Source organism: Vulpes vulpes, chromosome 5, assembly GCF_048418805.1.
Source record: "Vulpes vulpes isolate BD-2025 chromosome 5, VulVul3, whole genome shotgun sequence".
Taxonomy (NCBI): Eukaryota; Metazoa; Chordata; class Mammalia; order Carnivora; family Canidae; genus Vulpes; species Vulpes vulpes.
In genome coordinates, this window is record NC_132784.1 from 61,977,050 (window position 1) to 62,000,408 (window position 23,359).

The following is a 23,359-nucleotide window of genomic DNA, read 5'->3' on the forward strand; positions in this document are numbered from 1 at the left end:
AGGCCCCGTCCTTGGCCTCAATAACCCCTTAAAGCTTGTAACCACCAATAAAAAGGCACAATTCAGTGTAGCAGTTAAGAACACAGGCCCGGTGTCACATGGGCTGGATTCAACCCCACTCCAGACTTCGGGCATGTCACTCTCTCTGTGACTCAGTTTCCCAACTATAATAAGGAAATCTCACCCTCTGAGGCACACCAGGCCAGCTGCCACTGCCTAGACATGCCCTACACCACGCCTTTCCTCACACAAGGCCCTCTGTGCATGTCCTACCCCCTGCAGATAAATCTTTTTTGTTTATACCACCCCTTCACCAGGAAGCCTTCTCCCCTGAGGACTGTTTTCCCCCCATAGCACAGGGGTGAAGCCCTCAGGCACATATCCACCTGCGTCATGATGGAGTAGACCTATTTGACACCCCCACAAGAACTGAGTGACCCTGTGGGCAGAGGCTGGCCCACACTGACCCCCAAATCCTCAGCACCCCCTTATCTGGGACACGGTTAGCATCAGTCCACCGGGATGGTTTGAACGTTCCACCCTGCTTCATTTGGCTTGAAAACTCGTCCTAGCTCTGCTGGTCTATGGCTGTGTGACCTGAGGCAAGTCCCTTCACCTCCCTGGGACTCAGTTTCCTCATCTGTAAAAGGGGACCAACTGTCTTCAGTGAAGTTGTACCGGGGAAGGGTCTGCCACGCTTGACATGAGTGTTCTCTGGCTTTCTCCCTCCCTTTCCCTCTTCTTTCCTGTCAGCCTCTGACCTCCCGAGTGGGGAGAAGCTGCCAGTTCCTGCAGAGCAGTCACACCCCCGCCAGCCTTACCCTGCGGATAACAATATCTCCTACTCAGGCTTCGGGCTTCCAAGCTCTCAGCCTAATGCAAACCAGATGCTGGCCTTGCCTTTCCTGGCAGAGAATTTTTCATGGCCGGCTCCCACCCCCTTCCTGTTTTTGCTCCTCACTGATACCCTGCGAAATTCTCTTGCCATGCCCCCACCTTCCTCTGCAGGGCAACCACCCCACCTGGAAACAACTGATGGAAAACAGGAAGTATGAAAGAGGGGAGGGTCTCCCCATCACCCCACGATCTGGCAGGAGGGGAAGGAGCTCAGCCCAGCTGCTCACAAAGCATATGAAAGCTAGTTCCCCACTGCCAAGCACCAGCCCGCCCCTGGGGGGTGGAGTGGAGAGGAAACTGAGTCAGAGTTGTCCTGGGGAGTGTCTAGAAAAAAAATGCTACTTTCTGGACATTTAGGCAGAGCCAGAACTTCACCGGGAGCTAGTAGGGCTTTGGCAGCGGCTGTGACTTAAAAAACTCAGAGCCAGAAGAGACCCAAGCCCCGTCCTCCCGGGGTCACCTGTGAGTCAGAGCCAAGAGACAGTCAGGCCTGGGACTGCTTGCCAGTAAAAGCGGCTCGAAGAAGTCACTGAAGTCACTTCCCGGGCTTGCTACCTCATCGGCATTCCCGCTGCCCTTCCCCCACCCAGGCGGTCTCAGTCACGAGGATGCTCACGAGGCCGCCGCCGCAGCCGCAGTACCTGGCCAGGCAGACCAGCATCCTCCCGCCGGGGCGTGCACTGGGGACCGAGGCGGGGGCGAGCCCAGGAGTGTGCCCGTTGGGGGCTCTGCCTTTACCAACTCAGCCCCTTGAACTCCTGCGGGACCCTCGGCAGACTCCACAGCCCCCTGAAAGCAACAGCACAGGGGCTCCCTGGGGGCTGGCTCTGGCCGCCCCTCCCTCTGCCAGCTGTGCAGAATGTTTGGACAACTGGATGGAATGTTTTGCAACTACAGCCCTCCCAGGATCCCTGAGCTCAGGTTTCAAGAGGGGAGAGAGAGGATGCTGGCTCCAGGGGGAGGGAAGGAGACTCTAGAGGTCAAAGGTGAGTCTGGAGCCCACCTCCCCACTCCCCACCCGGACTCCCAGCCCACCCCGGGCCTGAGGGAGGCCACTGGCCACCCAGCCCCCAGTGTGGTGGAGAGCTGGAGTCAGGCTCAGGCTCCTGGGAGAACAGGACAGGGTACAGGCAGACAAATGGTGTCAGAGATCTGGTGAGGGCAAGTTGGTGAAGTCAGGCTCTGTAGACAGTCTGGGCTCAGGGAGGGGCAGGGCCCAGGACAGCACTTTGAGAACGTCATTGAGATTGCTAAGATTCTGTAACAGAAATGGGTTCATCTCCTACCATCTCCGTTTCACAGATAGAACTCTTGGGGTCCAGAGGGAGTAGGAGATCACCCTCAGTGAAGCAGCATGATGGGTGCAGAGCTGGGCTAGAATCCAGGGCTCCAGATCCTAAGCTCACTTTTCTAATTATTCAGGCTGTTCCTACCCTCACCTCCAGCCCCAGGGACACATGCACCCCAGCCAGTGAATTACCATCCTTGCTCTTCCGCAGAAGACATAGACAAAATAACCTATGTAAGTTGAGTAGTCCATGTTCACAAAGAGAATGCACAAACGCTAAGCTCACTGCCAGCCTCTGAGAGCATTAACCTACTTGTGGACAAGAGGTGGAGACCCCAAGAGCCAGGATTCTGGCACCATCTCTGACTCTAGGGCTAGAGCTCTCCCAGATTCCCCAACATAGCCGCTCAGGCCTCCCAGAGCCCCTTGACTAAAGTTGAGAAGACACATGAGTACTAGAACCAACTATTTGGAAGAGAGTTGAAGCCTCAGTTTACCCACATTAAAATTGGATTGTCTTTGCTCTACTTGACCCACCACTATATTGTGGCTGCTGAAGGCAAGGAGTGGAAGGTTCCAGTGGAGCCCTTGGGAGACTTAAATATTTCCTAGAAATAAAGCCCTTGGAGCTCATGTGAAGAAAGGAGGGAGGGGATTCCTTTGAGCCCAGAAGGTTGTAGGAGTCTCATCAAGGTGCCTGGGGGCCTGGGCTGGATTCCTTGAGGTGGAACCTGTTTGGCCATTCCCAGGTCCTGAGGAGGATATTTTACCCACCCAAGGTTTAGCCAGCCAAACCTTCAGAGTCAGATATGAACTAGAGGAGGGTGGGTCTGTCCTTACCTCACAGCTGGTGACTCCCTTCCAAAATGACGGGATGAGGCAGAAAATGGAGGTAGGATCTATAAGTTTACTTTTTTTTTTTTTTAGTAATCTGTACACCTATCATGGGGCTCAAACTCATAACTAAGACTCACATGCTCCTCTGACTGAGCTAGCCAGGCACTCCTGTGCTAGGATCTCTACCTTTGATCCATTTAGTTCACTCTCAAACCACCTGATGTGATGGTCCTTCATTCCTTTCTGTTCCTATTTTAATGATGAAAGAATGAAGACTAGGAAAAGGGGAAGGGATTTGGCAACAGGGAACAAGTAAGGAATTAGGATTTTATTTTTTTTTTTATTTTTTTTTTTTTTTGGAATTAGGATTTTAATCCACACTGTCTGACCCCAAAAGCTCGTGTTATTATCCCTTCACCATTCACCCTCTCAAAGGGTAAGGTGAGGCTGTTTTTTTGTTTTTGTTTTTGTTTTTGTTTTTTTAGAAAAGAGAGCTTGAAGACTAAGCAGGATTTAAATATATAGAATGGAGGATGGGCATTCTATGCCGAGGGACACGAGAAACAAAGCAGGGACAGAGCAGGACACAGAAACAGAAGCAAATGCTTCGCTTTGGCTGGAGCTTAAGCTGATTTGGGGAACACTAGAGAAAAGATTGGACAGGCATGCTCGGGATGAATCATGAAGAGAATTAGTGGCCTAGTTAAAGAGTTTGGACTTTATTCCAAAGGCTCCAAGGAGACAGTTAAACATTTTTGAGCAGAAGGGTGACGTGATCAAAACCCTGCTAAGAGAAGATTAAATTGACAACAGTGTGCATAGAAAATAGAAATGAACACTTATCAAATATCCAGAGAGGTAAAGGGTTTCTAAACTTAGATGCATTTGAAGAGACCTCAAAAGAAAAAATCAATAGATCTGTTGACATTAAAATTCAAAACTTCTCCATCATCCTCCTTCCACCAAAAAATAACCAAAATTAAAAGGCAAAAAGCCTAGGGAAAATATCTCCAGCAAATGGCAAAGTGTTGACATCTTTAATATGTAAAGAATTCACAAAAATCAATGAGAAAAAAAAACAGCGCAATAAACATGTTCGTGCCTTCATTCATTCGTTTATTCAAGCAACATGTAATGAGCACCTGGACCAGGTGCTGAGAAGATATTCATGGATAAGACATAATTTTTATTTTAAGATTTTATTTATTTATTCATGAGAGACACAGAGAGAGAGGCAGAGACACAGGCAGAAGGAGAAGCAGGCTCCATGCAGGGAGCCCGACACTGGACTCCATCCTGGGTCTCCAGAATCACACCCTGGGCTGAAGGCGGCGCTAAACCACTGAGCCCCCCGGGCTGCCCAGACATAATTTATTTTTAAAAAATACTTAGAGGGGATCCCTGGGTGGCTCACCGATTTGGCTCTCCCTTCAGCCCTGGGCGTGATCCTGGAGTCCCTGGATCGAGTCCCACATCGGGTTCCCTGCATGGAGCCTGCTTCTCCCTCTGCCTGTATTCATTCCTCTATGTCTCTCATGAATAAATAAATAAATTCTTTAAGATAAATAAATAAATACATAAATACATAAAAAATACTTAGAAATCTGAGAATAAAAGGGAATTTCGCTAAACTGATATAGTACCCACCAAAACCCCACAGCAAATGTCATTCTTAATGGTGAAATGCTAGAAACATTATTTTTTTAAAAGATTTATTTATTTATTTTATGGTAGACATAGAGAGAGAGAGAGAGGCAGAGACACAAGAGGAGGGAGAAGCAGGCTCCATGCCGGGAGCCCAACGCAGGTCTTGATCCCGGGACTCCAGGATCGCACCCTGGGCCAAAGGCAGGCTCCAAACCGCTGAGCCACCCAGAGATCCCTAGAAACATTATTTTGAAATCAGGACTAAGACAGCATGGCTGCTATCCTTGCTTCTATCCTACACTGTATTGATGATTGTAGCCAGTTCAGTAAGAATAGAAAAAGAAATTTAAGACATAAAATTTGGAAAAGAAAAACCAGAATTGTTCTTTTTCACAGATGATTATCTACATTTTAAATCCTAAGGATTCCACAGATAAATTATTATAATAAGACAACTTGGCAAAAAGGTTGGCCATAATATCAATATAAAATTATTTGCAAAAAAAAATTATTTGCAGTTCTGTACACTGGTAAAAGTTAGCAAATTAGAATTTTTTAAAAATACATTATTTATTATAGTAATAAATGATAGCACCTATAATAAATCTTTTTTAAAATTGTTTTTTTATTCATAAGAGAGAGAGAGGCAGAGACATAGGAGGAGGGAGAAGCAGGCTCCATGGTAGCCCGACGCGGGACTCGATTCCGGGACTCCACAGTCGCGCCCTGGGCCAAATGCAGGCACTAAACCGCTGAGCGGGATCCCCTAATAAATCTAATAAAATATGTGGAATATTTATTATAGAGAAAATTTTAATTTTGGATATAAATTTAAAATTATAATCACTATAGTATGTATATTATACAATTATTATATAATCTAGAATTATTATATAACCTAAATTATTTAAATAATAAAAATATCAAAATGATGCAAATTATAAAATTAGATATTTCACAAAAATGTAAATTTTCTCCAATTTGATCTATGGCTTCAATGCAATTGCAATCAAAATTCTAATAGGGGGCAGCCCGGGTGGCTCAGCGGTTTAGTGCCGCCTTCAGCCCAGGGCCTGACCCTGAAGACCTGGGATCGAGCCCCACGTCCGGCTTCTCCCTCTGCCTGTGTCTCTGCCTCTCTCTTTCTCTCTCTCTCTCTCTCATGAATAAATAAATAAAATCTTTAAAAAAAATTCTAATAGGGATTTTCTTAAATATGACGTGTTGCTTTTATTTTTTTTAATTTAAATTCAATTAGGCAATCGATAGTACACAGTTTCTGATATAGTGTTCAATAATTCATCAGTTGTATATAATACCTAGTACTCAACACATCACATGCCCTCCTTAATGCCTACCACCCAATTACATCCCTTCACCCACTCCCTTCCAGCAACCCTCAGTTTGTTTCCTATAGTCAAGAGTCTCTCATGGTTTTTCTCCCTCTCTGATGACTTCCCATTCAGGGTTCCCTCCCTTAACCTATTATCCTCTGCACTGTTTCTTATATTCCACATATGAGGGAAACCATATGACAAGCGTCTTTCCCTGGTTGACTTATTTCCCCCGGCATAACACCCTCCAGATTCATCCACGTCAATGTAAACGGTAAGTATTCATCTTTTCTGATGGCTGAGTAATATTTCACTGTGTATGTAGACCACATCTTTTTTATCCATTCATCAGTCAATGGACATCGAGGCTATTTCCACAGTTTGGCTATTGTGGACATAGTTACTATGAATATTGGGGTGCAAGTGTCCCAGCATTTCACTACATTTGTATCTTTGGGGTCAATACCAGTAGTACAATTGCTGGGCCATAGGGTAGCTATATCTTTAACTTCTTTTTTTTTTTTTAAGATTTTATTTATTTATTTATTTGTTTATTTATTTATTTATTCACGCAGGGAGCCCGACATGGGACTCTATTTCAGGTCTCCAGGATCCGGCCCTGGCCTGAAGGCGGCGCTTAAACCGCTGAGCCATTCGGGCTGCCCTATATCTTTAACTTCTTGAGGAACCTCCACACTGTTCTCCAGAGTGGCTGAGCCAGCTTGCATTCCCACCAACAGTGCAAGAGGGTTCCCCTTTCTCCACAATCCTGTCAATAGTTGTTGTTTCCTGTCTTGTTAATTTTAGCCATTCTGACTGGTGTGAGATGGTAGCTCATTGTGGTTTTGATTTGTATTCCCTTGATGCCAGGTGCTGTAGAGCATATTTTCATGTGCCTGTTGGCCATGTGTAGGTCTTCTTTGGAGAAATGTCTGTTCATGTCTTCTGCCCATTTCTTGACTAGATTATTTGTTCTTTGGGTGTTGAGTTTGGTAAGTTCTTTATAGATCTTGGATACTAGCCCTTTATCTGATATGTCATTTACAAATATCTTCTCCCATTCTGTATATTGCCTTTTAGTTGTGACTGTTTCCTTTGCTGTGCAGGAACTTTTTATCTTGATGAAGTCCCAGTAGTTCATGTTTGCTTTTGTTTCCCTTGCCTTTGGAGATGTGTCTAGCAAGAAGTTGCTGTGGCCAAGGTTGAAGAGGTTGCTGCCTGCGTTCTCCTCCAGGATTTTGATGGTTTCCTTTCTCACATTTAGGTCCTTCATCCATTTTGAGTTTTAGTGTACAGTGTAAGAAAATGTCCAGTTTCATTCTTCTGTGTGTGGCTGTCCAATTTTCCCAGCACCATTTATTGAAGGGACTGACATGCTGATTTTAAAATTTACATGGAGGGACACCTGAGTGGTCCAGCGGTTGAGCATCTGCCTTCAGCTCAGGGAGTGATCCTGGAGTCCCAGGATCAAGTCCCACATCTGGTTCCCTGCATGGGACCTGCTTCTCCCTCTGCCTGTGTCGCTCTCTCTCTGTGTATGTCTCTCATGAATAAATAAATAAAATCTTAAAAAAATAAAATAAAATTCACATAGAAGAGTAAAAATATCTAAGACATCCCTGAAGGGGAATGAGGCAGTTGCTTACTCCTCAGCTATCAGGACTAATAAAATTGTAGTAATAAAAACAGTATGATATTAGCTAATGAATGAACCTAAGTAGATTGACAAAATCAAATAGAGAATCCAGAAAAAGACCCACACATAGCTGGAGCTCTGATATTCAGATACAGTCTTGCTGATCAGTGGGGAAAGGAAGGGACCATTTAATACCTGATCAAGCCTATGTGGATAAAATAATTGGAACCCTATCTCACACTATCAGAAAAATTTCTGTTGGTGGTATTAAAGAAGATATAGAAGATTATAATTTGAGAGACTACTTTGAAAAGTATGGCAAGATTGAAACCATAGAAGTTATGGAAGACAGGCAGAGTAGAAAAAAGAGAGGATTTAATTTTGTAACTTTTGATAATCATGATACAGTTGATAAAAATTGTTGTTCAGAAACACCACACTATTAATGGGTATAGTTGTGAAGTGAAAAAGGCCCTTTCTTTTTTTTTTTTTAATTTTTATTTATTTATGATAGTCACAGAGAGAGAGAGAGAGAGAGAGGCAGAGACACAGGCAGAGGGAGAAGCAGGCTCCATGCACCGGGAGCCCGACGTGGGATTCGATCCCGGGTCTCCAGGATCGCGCCCTGGGCCAAAGGCAGGCGCTAAACCGCTGCGCCACCTAGGGATCCCAAGGCCCTTTCTAAACAAGAAATGCAGTTTGTTGTATCACAAAGAGGTCATAGAGGTGGATCTGGTAACCTCATGGGTCATGGAGGAAACTTTGGAGGTGGTGGTAATTTTGGCCATGGTGGAAACTTTGGTGGAAGAGGAGGCTATGGTGGTGGCAGTGGTGGCAGCAGAGGTAGTTATGGAGAAGGTGATGGTGGATATAATGGATTTGGAGTGGCCATGCTAACTATGGTGGTGGTCCTGGTTAGAATAGTAGAGGAGGCTATAACGGTGGTGGACCTGGATATAGAAACCAAGGAAGTAGATATGGTAGTAGTGATGGAGGATATGATGGTTACAGTGAAGGAGGAAAATTTGGAAGTGATACTATGGTGGTGGTGGAAACTATAATGATTTTGGAAATTATAGTGGACAACAGAAATAAAATTATGGACCAAATTGAAGGGGCCAATTTGGTGAAAGAAGCTTGGGCAGTCCCTATGGTGGTGGTTATGGATCTGATGGTGGAAATGGTGGATATGGTAGTAGAAGATTCTAAAAAATTTTCAGAAGAAAAGAATTGAAATAGCATTCTACTTGCCTAAATGAGGAATGTCTTTCCTACCATCCTAAATATGAAGGTTTCTGGCTAGGTAAGGTTTGTAGCTCACAGCAAAAGCCGATAACAAAAAAAAAAAAAAAAAGAAAGAAAGAAAGAAAAAGAAAGAAAGAAAGAAGAAAGAAAGAAAGAAAGAAAGAAAGAAAGAAAGAAGAAAGAAATCTGATAATACCAAGTGATGAACAAAAATGTGTATCCCCAGGAACTATAGTGTTGGTAAAAGTGTAAATTTGTAGCCACTTTGGTAAACAATTTGGCATTACCTTGTAGAATCAAATATTTGCATATACTATGACCAAGCAATTCCACTTCCAGGTATATGTGCTAGAGCAAGTCTAGCACACTTGCACCAGAGAACATGTACAAAACTGTTCATAATAGAAATCCAGGAACACCTGAGTGATTCAGTCGGTTAAATGTCTGCCTCCAGCTCCATCCTGGGATGGAGCCCCATGACAGAGGGAGTCTGATTCTCCCTCTTCCTCCCCCTGCTCATGCGCTCTCTCTCTCTCTCTAATAAATAAATAAATAAATAAAACCTTAAAAAAATAGCAATCCAAATAATCCAAATGTCTAATGAGCAAGGATTGGATAAATGCATTGTTATTATTGTATTAGTTTCCTATGGAAACCGTATCAAATTACCATAAACTAGGAGTCTTAAAACAACAGAAATTTGTTTTCCCACCATTCTGGAGGCCAGAAGTCCAAAACGAGGACCTAAATGAAGATGTCAGTTGGTCCATGCTCCCTCTGGAGGCTCAAGGGGAGAGTTTGTTCCTTGCCTCTTCTGGTATCTGGTGGTAGCTGGTATTCCTTGGCTTGTAGCCATACCACTTCTCCATTATCTTCACATTGCCTTCTCCTCTTTTGTTTGTGACAAATCTCCCTCTAACTCCCTCTAATAAGGACACTTGTAATTGTATTTACAGCCCACTTGAAAATCCAGGATAATCTCCACATGTCAAGGTACTTAACTTCTTTTTTTTTAATATTTTATTTATTTATTCATGAGAATACACAGAGAGGAGAGAGAGAGGCAGAGACACGGGCAGAGGAAGAAGCAGGCTCCATGCAGGGAGCCTGACATGGGACTCGATCCCAGGTCTCCAGGATCAGGCCCTGGGCTGTAGGCTAAACTGCTGAGCCACCAGGGCTGCCCTCAAGATACTTAATCACATTTGCAAAGACCCTGTTTTTATAAAAGGCAGGATTCACAGGATTTATAGAAGATCAGGGATTAGAATTTGATATGGGGGGACATTTTCTTTTTCAGTTTTCTACAGTCGGCCATCAGTTTGTCACACTCAAAAAATACATTCACCCCATCCTGACATCTCCAGAAGTCTTAACCCATTATAATATGAACTCAAGCCCATAATCTCACCTAAATATAATCAGCTCAAAACCCCATATCTCATAATTTAAACCAAGCATGATAAGACTGTGGATATGATCCTTGCTGGGGAAAAAATTCCTTCCATCTCCGGAACTGTAGAACTAATAAGTTATGTGTTCCCCAAACGTAATGGTGGGATAGGCATAGGGTAACAGTTATAGATATTTCTACTCCAAAAGAGAGAGGATAGAAGAAAGAAAGGGATCGCTAGTCCCAATTTCAAAATCCAACAGGACAAATTCCTCTACTTTTCAAGGTCTGGGACTAATCCTCTATCGCCCACAGTTTCAGCCTCTGCATCTGTAGTTCTGACTTCCAGGTCCAAGGCTCTGCCCTCTGGGCCTGAGGCTATTCCCTTTTGTCATGCTTCCTTTTGCTTTTTTAAAAATTATTTATTCATGAAAGACACATAGAGAGGCAGAGACACAGGCCAGGGAGAAGCAGGCTCCATGCAGGGAGCCTGATGTGGGACTCAATTCCGGGACTCCAGGATCACACCCTGGGCCAAAGGCAGACACTCAACCACTGAGCCACCCAGGCATCCCATGCTTCCTTTTCCTTAACAGTAGGCACGTATCTGAAGTTGAGTTGTTTTATAAACCGATTTCTTGCCTCTAGAATTGTGGTAGTCCAACAGCTTTCCTTCATTCCATTCTGTCTCTGTCCCTTTCCAATCAAGATGGCCGTGTTTCTGCTGAGAGATATAACTTTGGAAACCCTGTTAGGTCTCCTCTGTATGTCACATAGATTCACATCATTAAACAAGAGAGTCCTCCACAGATCTTCCCTGGATAATTCTATCCCTATTGCTGGCTTCTGCTGAGATGGTTGAGTGGATCCATGAGTCACACACCTAATATCCTCAACACCAGCAAAAGGCTATTTCAACCACACCCATGGCCTTCTCTCCAGAGCACATTTTTCTAACATAAATCAGCTAATTTTAGTATATTTCACAATCTGGAGAGGCTGCAAATTTCCCCCATCATCATCTTGGTTCCTTTTGGTGTAACAGTTCTTTCCCTGGTATATCTTTCTCCTCTCCCATTTTATGATGATCAGCAAGAAGAAACCAGGGCACAACTTTAACAGTTTGCTTGGAAATTACCTCAGCTAAAATCCAAGTTCATCATGTACAAGTACTTCTCTTGTGCTTCTCAAAATTCTTCTAGCATCTACCCTTTATCCAATTCCAAAGCCATATCCATATTTTAAGGTGTTTGTTACAGCAGCACATCACTCTTGGTTCCAAAATTTGTGTTAGTTTGCTATGGTAACTGTAACTAATTACTACAAACTAGATGGCTTTAAGCAACAGAAACTTATTTCATACCATTTTGGGTGCCCAAAGTCCAAAATTACTATCACGTGCCCAAACCAAGAAGTTAGTAGGGACGCCTGGGTGGCTCAGCGGTTGAGCATCTGCTTTTGGCTCAGGGTGTGATCCTGGGGCCCCTGGGATCAAGTCCCACATCCAGCTCCCTGCATGGAGCCTGCTTCTCCCTCTGCCTGTCTCTACCTCTGTGTGTGTGTGTGTCTCTCATGAATAAATAAATAAAATATTTAAAAAGAAGAAGAAGAACAAGAAGAAGAAGAACAAGAAGAACAAGAAGAAGAAGAAGAAGAAGAAGTAGTAGTAGTAGTAGTTGATAGGTCCAAGGCACCTGGGTGGATCAGTGGGTTAAGCATCTGCCTTCTGCTCAGGTCATGATCTCAGGGTCCTGGGATCAAGTCCCACATCACTGGGCTCCCTGCTCAGTGGAGAATCTGCTTCTCTCTGTGTCCCTCCCCGTTGCTGTGCATGCTCCAGAATCACGGCATTCTCTGTCTCTCTCAAATAAATAAATACAATCTTAAAAAAAAAAAAAGAAGATGTTCATAGGTCCAGGTTCCTTCTGGAGGCTCTAGGGGAGACTCTATTCCTTGCTTCTTCCAGTTTGGGGCAGCTTATGGCAGCCTTAGCTTCACTATGATTTCTGCTTCCATTGTCACATTGTCTTTTCTTCTTCTGTCCATGTCAAATCTCCTTCTTCCTCCCTCTTATATGCAGGCATGTGATTGAACTTGGGGCCCACTCTGATAATCTAGGATAATATCCACATACCTCAAGATCCTTAACTTAATCGCAGCTACAAGTGTCATGTTTCCATATAAGGTAACATCTACAGGTTTCTAGGTTTCTAGGATTAGGATCTGATATCTTTGGGGGGCCATTTTTCATCCTATCATAGTTACGTCCTTATGATGGAACATTAAACGGCAGTAACAATGAATATTTATATGCCATTCATTTCTCTCCCTACTCCAATGCAAGCTCCATGAGAGCAGGGCCTTATTTCACTCATTGCTGTATACTCAGTCCCTGGAAAAGTGACCACCAGGTAAGTGGTACCCAATAAATATTTGCTGAATGAACTACTAAAATGGATATTTATATGAAGAATAATACAGATAAATAAAACATTTTATGGTATAACAACAGATAAAAAAAACAACATACAATTTTTTTAATATCAAATCATTGTGGGGGTGCCTGAGTGGCTCAGTTGGTTAAGCATCTAACTCTTGATCTCAGCTCAGGTCTTGATCTTAGGATTGTGAATCAAGCCCCACTTAAAAAAATTTTTTTTAAATAAATGCAAAATTCAATTATCAAATAATTATTTTTACATGAAAAATACTATGCAAAAATATTGGGGATGTCAGTGAAAATGGAGTAGGGAACTTCAAGAGTCCATCTTGTCACAAACACAGCTAATAAACTGGCAAAACTTTCAGAATCAGGGACGCCTGGGTGGCTCAGTGTTTGGACGTCTGCCTTTGGCCCAGGGTGTGATCCCAAGAACTGGGATCGAGTCCCACATTGGGCTCCTTGCAGGGAGCCTATTTCTCCCTCAGCCTATGTCTCCCCTCTGTGTGTGGGTGTCTCTCATGAATAAATAAATAAAATCTTTAAAAAAAAACTGTCAGAATCAGCTTTATCAGAACTCTGGAAACAACTCAAAGTTTACATCAATCAAGTGAAACCACTGAATCTCAGTAAGAAAACTTCATTATAATTTCACTTATCTTCTCCATCTCCCAGTTCCTTGAAGACAATGTTTATGGTATAAGTTTCTAGACAGACCTGCTACTGAAAGCATTGTAGTTGTTTGTTTTTACCTGTCTAATGGCCCTCTGATGTCTAGCTCAAAGGGCTTGCCTTTATTTTGCCTAATTTAGAACTCTCACAGGGCTGATGTGGCTACCAAGGGGGCATTTGTTGAAAATACATAAAGGCAATTGTATTAGCTGCTACCATCTAGGACAAGGGACGACATTTGGAGAAAACAACAAATGAATAATAATTAAAAAAAAAAAAAAAAAAACCTTAGGAAGAAAAGCTGGGAGGTGAAATGGATTAGGGAAAAGAACTTTGAAAATTTCCTACATACTCCTGGGAGTAGAGGTCCACATGCATGCTCAGGGATGGGTACATGCTCAGAAAAGATCTGAGAAGGCCCTAAGATCTTATCTCTAGCTGGTGATCAGGCTCTGTGCAAGCAGGAAATGAGAGCTAAAGCAGAGTTGTAAATTGCATAAGCGTTGAAGGAATTTCCCAACACACATACAGAGCTCATCTGCGAAGACTGGGAGGTTTTCGTTGTTGCTGTTCTAGGCATTTAAGGAAATCTCAGTCAAATGACTAGCAGAGCACCAAGCTAATGTAACAGAGACTTCAGTGGCCACACACTACAAAAAATAGGCTTTACAAAATTAGTTCCTGAAAAGTCACTAAACTAACAAACAATTCAACAACAGCAGCAACAAGTACTAGCATGGTAGGAAATCCTATTCCCAGAGTTGTTGCATTTTAATACTAAAAATGTCTAGTTTAGAAAAAAAAATTATGATGCATGCAAAGGGAGCATGGCCTATATACATGGGAGAAAACTGTCCTTGAGGGAGCATAGATATTGGATATTGGATATGGTAGACAAGGACTTAAAATCAAGTATTTTAGGGACACCTGGGTAGCTCAGTGGTTGAGCGTCTGCCTTCGGCCCAGAGCGTGATTCTGGAGTCCCGGGATCGAGTTCCACATCAGGCTCCCTGCATGGAGCCTGCTTTTCCCTCTACCTGTGTCTCTGTCTCTGTCTCTCATGAATAAATAAATAAAATCTTTAAAAAAATAAATCAACTATTTAAAATATACTCAGAGGGATCCCTGGGTGGCGCAGCGGTTTGGCGCCTGCCTTTGGCCCAGGGCGCGATCCTGGAGACCCGGGATCGAATCCCACATCAGGCTCCCGGTGCATGGAGCCTGCTTCTCCCTCCGCCTGTGTCTCTGCCTCTCTCTCTCTCTCTGTGACTATCATAAATAAATAAAAAAAATAAAATAAAATAAAATAAAATAAAATAAAATAAAATAAAATAAAATAAAATAAAATATACTCAGAGACCTAAAGGAAACCATGTGCAAAGAACTAAAGGAAAACATGATCTCACCAGACAGAGACTGTCAATAAGAAGACAGAAGCTATAACACAGAAACAAAACTTCTGGATTTGAAGAGAATTCATTGAAATGAAAATTTCAGTAGAGCAGTTCAAAAGCAGATCTGAGCAAGCAGAAGAAAGGGCCAGCATACTTGAAGGTAAGTCAATTGAGCTTACCCCGTCTGTGGAGCAGAAAGAATAAAAGGATGAAGGAAAATGAACAGAACCTAAGAGATGTGTAAGACACCATCATGCATACTAACATATGCATAGGAAGTCCAACAGGAGAGGTGGGAGAGAGATAAGGAAGAATATTTGGAGATAAATGGCTAAACACTTGGTACAAGACATAACCTACACATTCAGGAAGCTTAATTAACTTCAAGTAAGATAAACTCAAAGAGTGCTCGCTTCGGCAGCACATATACTAAGATAAATCAAAGAGATCCATGCCAAGACATAATCAAACTGCAAAAGGCCAAAAACAAAAAGAGAATCCTTAAAGCAGGTAAAGTGACTACTCATGTTCTAGACAACCTCACTATGATTAACAGCTGATTTCTCATCAGAAACCTTGGAGGCCAGAATGCAAGGGAATAATATATTGGAAAGTCTGAAAGGAAAAAACAGGCAAACAGAAATTTTATATCTCACAAAACTATCCTTCAAGAGTTAAGGAAAAACCAAGATATTTCCAGATTAGTGAAAACTAGGACAGTTTGTCACTAGTAGACTGTCCTGACAAGAAATGTTAAAGAGAGTCCTTCAGGCTACTATGAAAGGGCATTAAATAAGTATCTCAAATCCACATGAAGAAATGAACATTGATAACAGGCATATAGGTAGATTAAAGTCAGTAATTATGTATTTTTAGAACATATTTTTTCTTATATGATTTATTTATTTTTTAAAGATTTTTGTTTATTCACAAAAGACACACAAAGAGAGGCATAGAGACATAGGCACAGGGAGAAGCAGGCTCCCTGCAGGGAGCCTGATGCAGGACCCAATCCCAGGACCCTGATCATGACCTGAGCCGAAGGCAGATGCTCAACCACTGAGTCATCCAGGTGCCCCTTTTATATGCTTTAAAGGACAACTACAATAATTATAAATCTGGGTCCTGGCGTCTTTTCAGGACCCAGGTGTCCTGAAAAGAGTAATAAAATTGATGCATTTTTAGTTAGAACAATAAAAAGAGAGAGAGAGAAAGAGATAAAAGACTCAAATTACTAAAATTAGGATGAAAGTAGGGCATCACTATCAACATTACAAGATACAAAAAGGATTACAAAAGAATATGATGAATAATTGTAAATCAACACACCAGATAACCTAGATGAAAAGAAAATTTCCTAGAAACACACAAATGACTAAGACTGACTCAAGAAGAAACAGAACATTTGCCTTCAGCTCAGGGTATGATCCTGGGTCCCAGGATCAAGTCCCATGTTAGGCTCTCTGCATGGAGCCTGCTTCTCCCTCTGCCTATGTCTCTGTCTCTGTCTCTGCCTCTCTGTCTCAGTGTCTCTCATGAATAAATAAATAAAATTATTTTTAAAAAGAAAGAAAAGAAAGCTGAATAGACCCATAACAAGAGATTATATAAGCAGGATGCCTGGGTGGCTCAGTGGTTGAGTGACTGCTCTTGGCTCACGATGTGATCCGGGTCTGGGGATGCAGTCCCGCATCGGGCTTCCTCGAGGAGGAAGCCTGCTTCTCCCTCTGCTCCTCTCTCTGTATTTCTCATGAATAAATAGATAAAATCTTTAAAGAGAGAGAGAGAGAGATTAAATAAGTAAAAAAATCCCAGTAAAGAAAAGGCTAGAACCAGATGGCTTCATTGGTAAATTCTCTCAAACATTTAAAGAATTAATACCAATTTTTCTCAAATTCTTCCAAAAAACAGGGGATCCTGTTTTTGATTTAGCGCCTGCCCTTGGCCCAGGGCATGATCCTGCAGTCTCAGGATCAAGTCCCGCATCAGGCTCCCTGCATGGAGCCTGCTTTTCCCATTGCCTGTGTCTCTGCCTCTCTTTTTCTCTCTCTCATGAATAAATAAATAAAATCTTTAAGAAAAAAATTCTTCGGGATCCCTGGGTGGCGCAGCGGTTTGGCGCCTGCCTTTGGCCCAGGGCACGATCCTGGAGACCCGGGATCGAATCCCACGTCGGGCTTCCGGTGCATGGAGCCTGCTTCTCCCTCTGCCTGTGTCTCTGCCTCTCTCTCTCTCTCTGTGACTATCATAAATAAATAAAAATTAAAAAAAAAAAATTAAAAAAAAAAAAAAGAAAAAAATTCTTCCAAAAAATAGTGTGCTTCCTAATTCACTCCATGATGCCAGGATTACCTTGATATTAAAGCCAGATGGAGACATCATAAGGAAAGAAATCTATAGAGCAATATTTATGAATATAGATGCAAACATTCTCAATGGATTACTGAGAAATTTGAATCCCCACAACATATTAAAATGATCATACTGCATGGGCAAGTGGAATTTATCCCAAGAATGCAAAGGTGGTTCAACACATGAAAATTAACCAATGTGATATACAATATTAATGGAATGGAAGAAAAGAATCACATCACCATCCCAACTGATGCAGAAAAATAATTTTATAAAATTATCTATACCAACAACCTTATTGATGAGCCTTGGAAATATTGTGCTAAGTGAAATAAGCCAGTCAAAAAAAGACAAATGCTGTATGACTCCACTTACATGAGATACTTAGAGTAGCCAAAATCATACAGACAAAAAAGTAGAATGATGATTACCAGGGACTGGAGGAGGTGAAGGTGGGAGTTATTGTTTAACATATATAGAGCTTCAGTCTTAGAAGATGAAAGTGCTATGGAGATAGGAGGTGGTGATGGTTGTACAACATCATGAATACATTTAATACCACTGAACTGTACACTTAGCAATGGTTAAATTTATGTTACGTATATTTTACCACAATAAAAAAAGTTGGGAAAAAGCCCACCTAACACTCTTGCATGATAAAAACACTTATAAAAGTAGAACTAGAAGGAAACTTCCTTAGCTTGATAAGGGAGATATATGAAAATCCACAGCTGGGGCACCTGGGTGGCTCAGTAGGTTAAGCACCTGGCTTCAGCTCAGGTCATGATCTTGGGGTCCTGGGATCAAGTCCTGCATCAGGCTCCCTGCTCAGCAGGGTATTTTGCTTCTCTCTCTCCTTCTGTCTCTCCCCCCCACGGACGCTCATTCTCTCTCTTGCTCACTCTCTCAAATAAAAATAAATAAAATCTGGGACGCCTGGATGGCTCACCAGTTGAGGGTCTAGCTTTGGCTCAGGGTGTGGTCCTGGATCCTGGGATTGAGTTCCACACTGGGCTCCCTGCATGGAGCCTGCTTCTCCCTCTACCTGTGTCTCTGCCTCTCTCTGTGTGTCTCTCATGAGTAAATAAATAAATAAATCTTTAAAAATAAATAAATAAAATCTTAAAAAAAAAGAAAATCCATAGTTAATGTCATACTCAATGGTGAAAGATTGAAAGCTTTACTCCTAAGATCAGAAACAATTAAAAAAAAAATATATATATATATATAAAGATCAGAAACAATATAAAGATATCTGGTCTTGCCTCTTTCTCTCTCTTTCTTTCTTTCTTTCTTTCTTTCTTTCTTTCTTTCTTTCTTTCTAGATTGTTTATTCATGAGAGACTCACACAGAGAGAGAGGCAGAAACATAGGCAGAGGGAAAAGCAGGTTCCTCACAGGGAGCCCGATGCGGGATTCAATCCCGGACACCGGGATCACACTCTGAGCCAAAGGCAGATGCTCAACCACTGAGCCACTCAGGCTCCTCTGGTCTTGCCACTTGTATTCAACATTTTACTGGAAGTTTTAGCCGTAGCGGAAAGTAAATAAAAGGCATCCAGATTGGAAGGAAACTAGTAAAAACTATATTTGTAGACAGTGAAATCATGTATAGAAAATCCTAAAGAACCCACACAGAAACCATCATCGCTAATAAATGAATTCAGCAAAGTTTCAAAATATAAGATCAATATGCAAAAATCAGTTGTATTTCTACACACTAGCAATGAATAATCTGAAAATGAAATTTAGAAAAGTAATCTCATTTACATTACCAAAAATAAAATATTTAGGAATAAAATTTAAAAAGGGTTATAAGAAAAAAAATAAAATAAAAAAAAATAAAAAGGGTTATAAGACTTGTACCCCCAAAACTACAAAACATTGTTGAAAGAAATTAAAACAGGCCTGAGTAAATGAAAAGACACCTTGTGTTCATGGATTGTTAAGAAACAATATTGTAAAGAAAACAGAATGATCTACAGACTCAATGTAATTTCTATCAAAATTCCAACTGCCTTTTTTGCAGAAATGAGCAAGTTGATCCTCAAATTCATAGGGAATTATAAGGGACCATATATAGTCAAAACAATCTTGAGGGCAGCCCCGGTGGCACAGCAGTTTAGCGCCGCCTGCAGCCCAGGGCATGATCCTGGAGACCCTGGATCCAGTCCCATGTCGGGCTCTCTGCATGGAGCCTGCTTCTTCTCCCTCTGCCTGTGTCTCTGCTTCTCTCTGTGTGTGTTTCTATGAATAAATAAAATCTTTTTTTTAATAATTTTTTTAAATTTTTATTTATTTATGATAGTCACACAGAGAGAGAGAGAGAGAGGCAGAGACACAGGCAGAGGGAGAAGCAGGCTCCATGCAGGGAGCCCGACGTGGGATTCGATCCCAGGTCTCCAGGATCGCGCCCTGGGCCAAAGGCAGGCGCCAAACCGCTGCGCCACCCAGGGATCCCTAAATAAATAAAATCTTTAAAAAAAAATCTTGAAAGGGAAGAAAAAATTGGAGAACCCATACTTCCCAATTTCAAAACTTCTAAAAAACTACACAACCAAAACAGTGGGGTACTGGCATAAGGATAGGTATATAGAGTAATGGAATAAAATTAAGAGTCCAAAAATAAACCCATGCATCCACTGTCAATTGATTTTCAACAAGAACACCAAGATCATTCAATGGGGAAGGAATAATCTTTTCAAATAATAGTGCTTGGAAAACTAAGTATCTGCATGCAAAAGAATGAAGTTGGACCTTTACCTCACACCACATACAAAAATTAACTCAAAATAGGTCAAAGACCCACATGTAGGACCTGGAGCTATAAACTGTAGAAAAATTAACAATAAATCTTTATGACCTTGGATTTGGTAATGATTTCTTAGACAGGACGCCAAAGAACAAACAACAAAAGAAAAAATAAACCGAATTTCACCAAAATTTCAAAAAAAAAAAAAAAAACTTTAGTGCATCATAGGATATTCTCAAAAAGGTGAAAAAATGACCTAAAGAATGAGGGAAAATATTTGTAAATCATATATATCCTATAAGTATTGTCCAGAATATATAAACAAGTCTTATGGCTCAACAATAAGAATATAATCTAATTAAAATGGGCAAAGGATTTGGATAAATATCTCTCCAATAAAGACATGCAAATAATCAACAGGCACACAAGAGGTTCAACAATCATTTATTGTTAGGGAAATGCAAACCACAATGAGATACCACTGCACACTCACTAGGATGGCTTTTTGCAGGGTAGGGGCATAATGAGCATTGGTGAGGAGGTGGAGAAATTGAAATTCCTTCCTTTGCTGGTGGGAGTATAAAATTGTACAGCCACTGTGGAAAACAGGTAGTTCCTTGGAAAGTTAACCATTGAATGACCATATGACCCAGCCACTCCACTCCTAGGTATATACCCGAAAGTACCAAAGTCATGTGTAAAGAAAAACTTGCCCCATATATACATAGTAGACAAGAAAGAAAGAAAGAAAGAAAGAAAGAAAGAAAGAAAGAAAGAAAGAAAGAAAAAGAAAGAAAAGAAAGAAAGAAAAAGAAAAAGAGAAGAGGAGAAGAGAAGAGAAGAGGAGAGGAGAGGAGAGGAGAGGAGAGGAGAGGAGAGAAGAGAAGAGAAGGGAAGGAAACAATCCAGATGTCCATCAACTGAGGAATGGGTAAACAAACTGTGGTCTATCCATACAATGGAATATTACTCAACCCAGAAAGGAATGAAGCACTGATACATGGATGACCCTTGAAAATGTGATGCCAAGTGAAAGAAGCAGGATATAGAAGGACAAGTATCATATGATTCTATTTATGTGAAATGACAAGAAAAGGCAAATCCAGGGAGATAGAAAAAGCAGATGGATAGTTAGCAGGGATGGGAGAAAGGGGTGAATAGGGAGACTCTGCATGATGGTACTGAGTTTCCATTCAGGTAACAAAAATGTTCTGGAATTAGTGGTGATGATTCAATGAAGTAAAAGTCACTGAATTGTACACTCAAAATGGTTAAAGTGGTGAATTTTATTGTATGTGAATTTTAGCTCAATGTTTTTACAAAAAGACAGGAAGGAAATACATCAAAATGATAACCTTTGGTGATTTTGTTTTTGCACTGCTCTGCATTTTACTATCTGTCTACAATAAACATGTAGTATAGTAATAAACTGAAATCTCTCTAGTCATTGAGTAAAGCAAGCCTCTCCAAGTCCCGAGTGCACACAGATCTCCCAGGGATCTGGTTAAAGTGCAGATTTGGATTGAGTGGTGCAGGGGGGAACCTGAGAATCTGCATTTCCAGCAAGCTCCCCCAGACCTCTCTTTGAGCAGCCAGGCTCTAAAAGTCCGCAGCCCTAGGGGGTGGACAGATGGAGCAAGTAGTTCCCAAAGCTGTGCTGCCGACATAGAAAAGACCGTGGCCTCTGGATGCCCTCCCGTCAGGGCCTGGGTTGGGTAGGACATATGTACACTAAAATAAGTATTCATTGTTTATCTGAAATTCAGATTTAACTGACTATCCTCTATTTTTTATTTGCTAACTCTGAAGCCCCAGAGTGGGGTAGGGTTTGTAGCTGTGGTTGCCCAGGCGACCTGTTCCCAAGGCACTTCAAGGAAAGTAAGAGCAGTTTGCTAGGTGGTCTGGTTGACCTAATGGGCAGCCACCACCACGGCTTACCCCAGGTGCCTTCCTCCCCTACTGCCCTTGGATCCATTTCACTTGCCTGGCCACCTCCTGGGGAAGGCTCCTGGAACGGTCTGGCTACCTGGTCCAACCGCACAGCGAGGAGTCCCCTCCAGGTCACCACTACAGGGCAGCCTTACCAACTGACCAACCCATGGCCAGTAACTATAGGAGGCAGTTTGCACAGTCACTACTGCAAGGAATTTGCACCAGGCTGACTTAGATTTGAGAGGAGGCATGGACAAGTAAGTAACTGTGTCTAGGCCTCGACATCCACCTGTTAACAGACGACATTCCCAAGTTCTGATGAGGATGAAATCCTATCTAAAAAGTGCTTAGCTTAGCGCACTGTCTGGCACCCAGTAAATGCTCGACATATTGGGGAAAGCATTGTTTTTCTTCTCTTTCCCTCCCACAATGCCCAGCACAGTGCTGAGCACAGCTGACACCAATGTGTGTGCTCACAGAGCTAAATGGCAGGAACATTCTGGAACAGTGAAGAGTCACGTGCTCTGACCAACATAGGTGACCTCGTTACACCTTTCAGCTCTGATTCTAATTTTTTGTGACTTGAGGTTAAGTCCTTTCTTTCTCTATGCCTTGGTATCTTTGCAAAATGAGCAGCCTCTCATTAGCCCCAGTTCTGAGTTGGGACGAGGGGGGTGGTGGTGGTAGGGGGATTGTGGATGGGGTCTGTGCCTCACCTGGCTGGCCTCAGTGGGGTGGAGTCCATGGGGAGAGGGTGGCTTGGAGATTCCAGTGTTCTCCCTGAGGCTGCAGGGAATCCTCTGTTTCTTGTTGGGCCGGCTCTGGCTTATTCCATGCTATTTCATTGTCATTGGCAGGACTGGGCTCGGTGAAGCTGGACCCAGTGTGTCCTGGTCCCTCCCAGTCCTTATTGTCTCTCTGCAGGAACCAGAGCTCATGTGTTCATCCCTTGGGATGTTGAGTCTATCCAGCCTTTTAGGGATCAGGGCTGCTGGCTCCAGTATAAAGGTATTATCGTCTGTGTTGCTTCCAGGCCCCAGTCGGGAAGTGTCCCTCCTGCCCTTTGACCAGATATGCCAAGCCCCCTCCTTTACTCTCTTGATTTCTGCCCTGTTCTGTGATTGGCCAAAGAGGGGAGTGTGGGCTGGCAGTTACCTTACATAGAGCCCGGAGGCAGCATCTTGGGGCTGCTTGGCTCACCCAAAGGCCCCCTACCCACCGCCCCCAGTCAAGCTGGGTCCTCTTCTTCCTGCCCAGCTGAGGCAGGGTCTGGAAGGGCACAGTAGCAGGCCTTCTGTGATGCTCCTATTGCCATGGTGATCCTAGTGAGAAGGCCATAGCATTCTGTCTCTAGAACCTCCACCCATCTTTCCAGTTCTGTTTTGCCTGCCCCCAGAGATGGCTCTTTGCTGGTGTCCTCAAGAGCACAGGCTCTGCTGCAGTCAACGTGTCTTCTGTACATCCCCTATCCTTTGGACCTCCCTCTGACCCCAAAAGAAACCACTACCCTAACAGGTAAGCCTCCACCCCTCAGAAACTG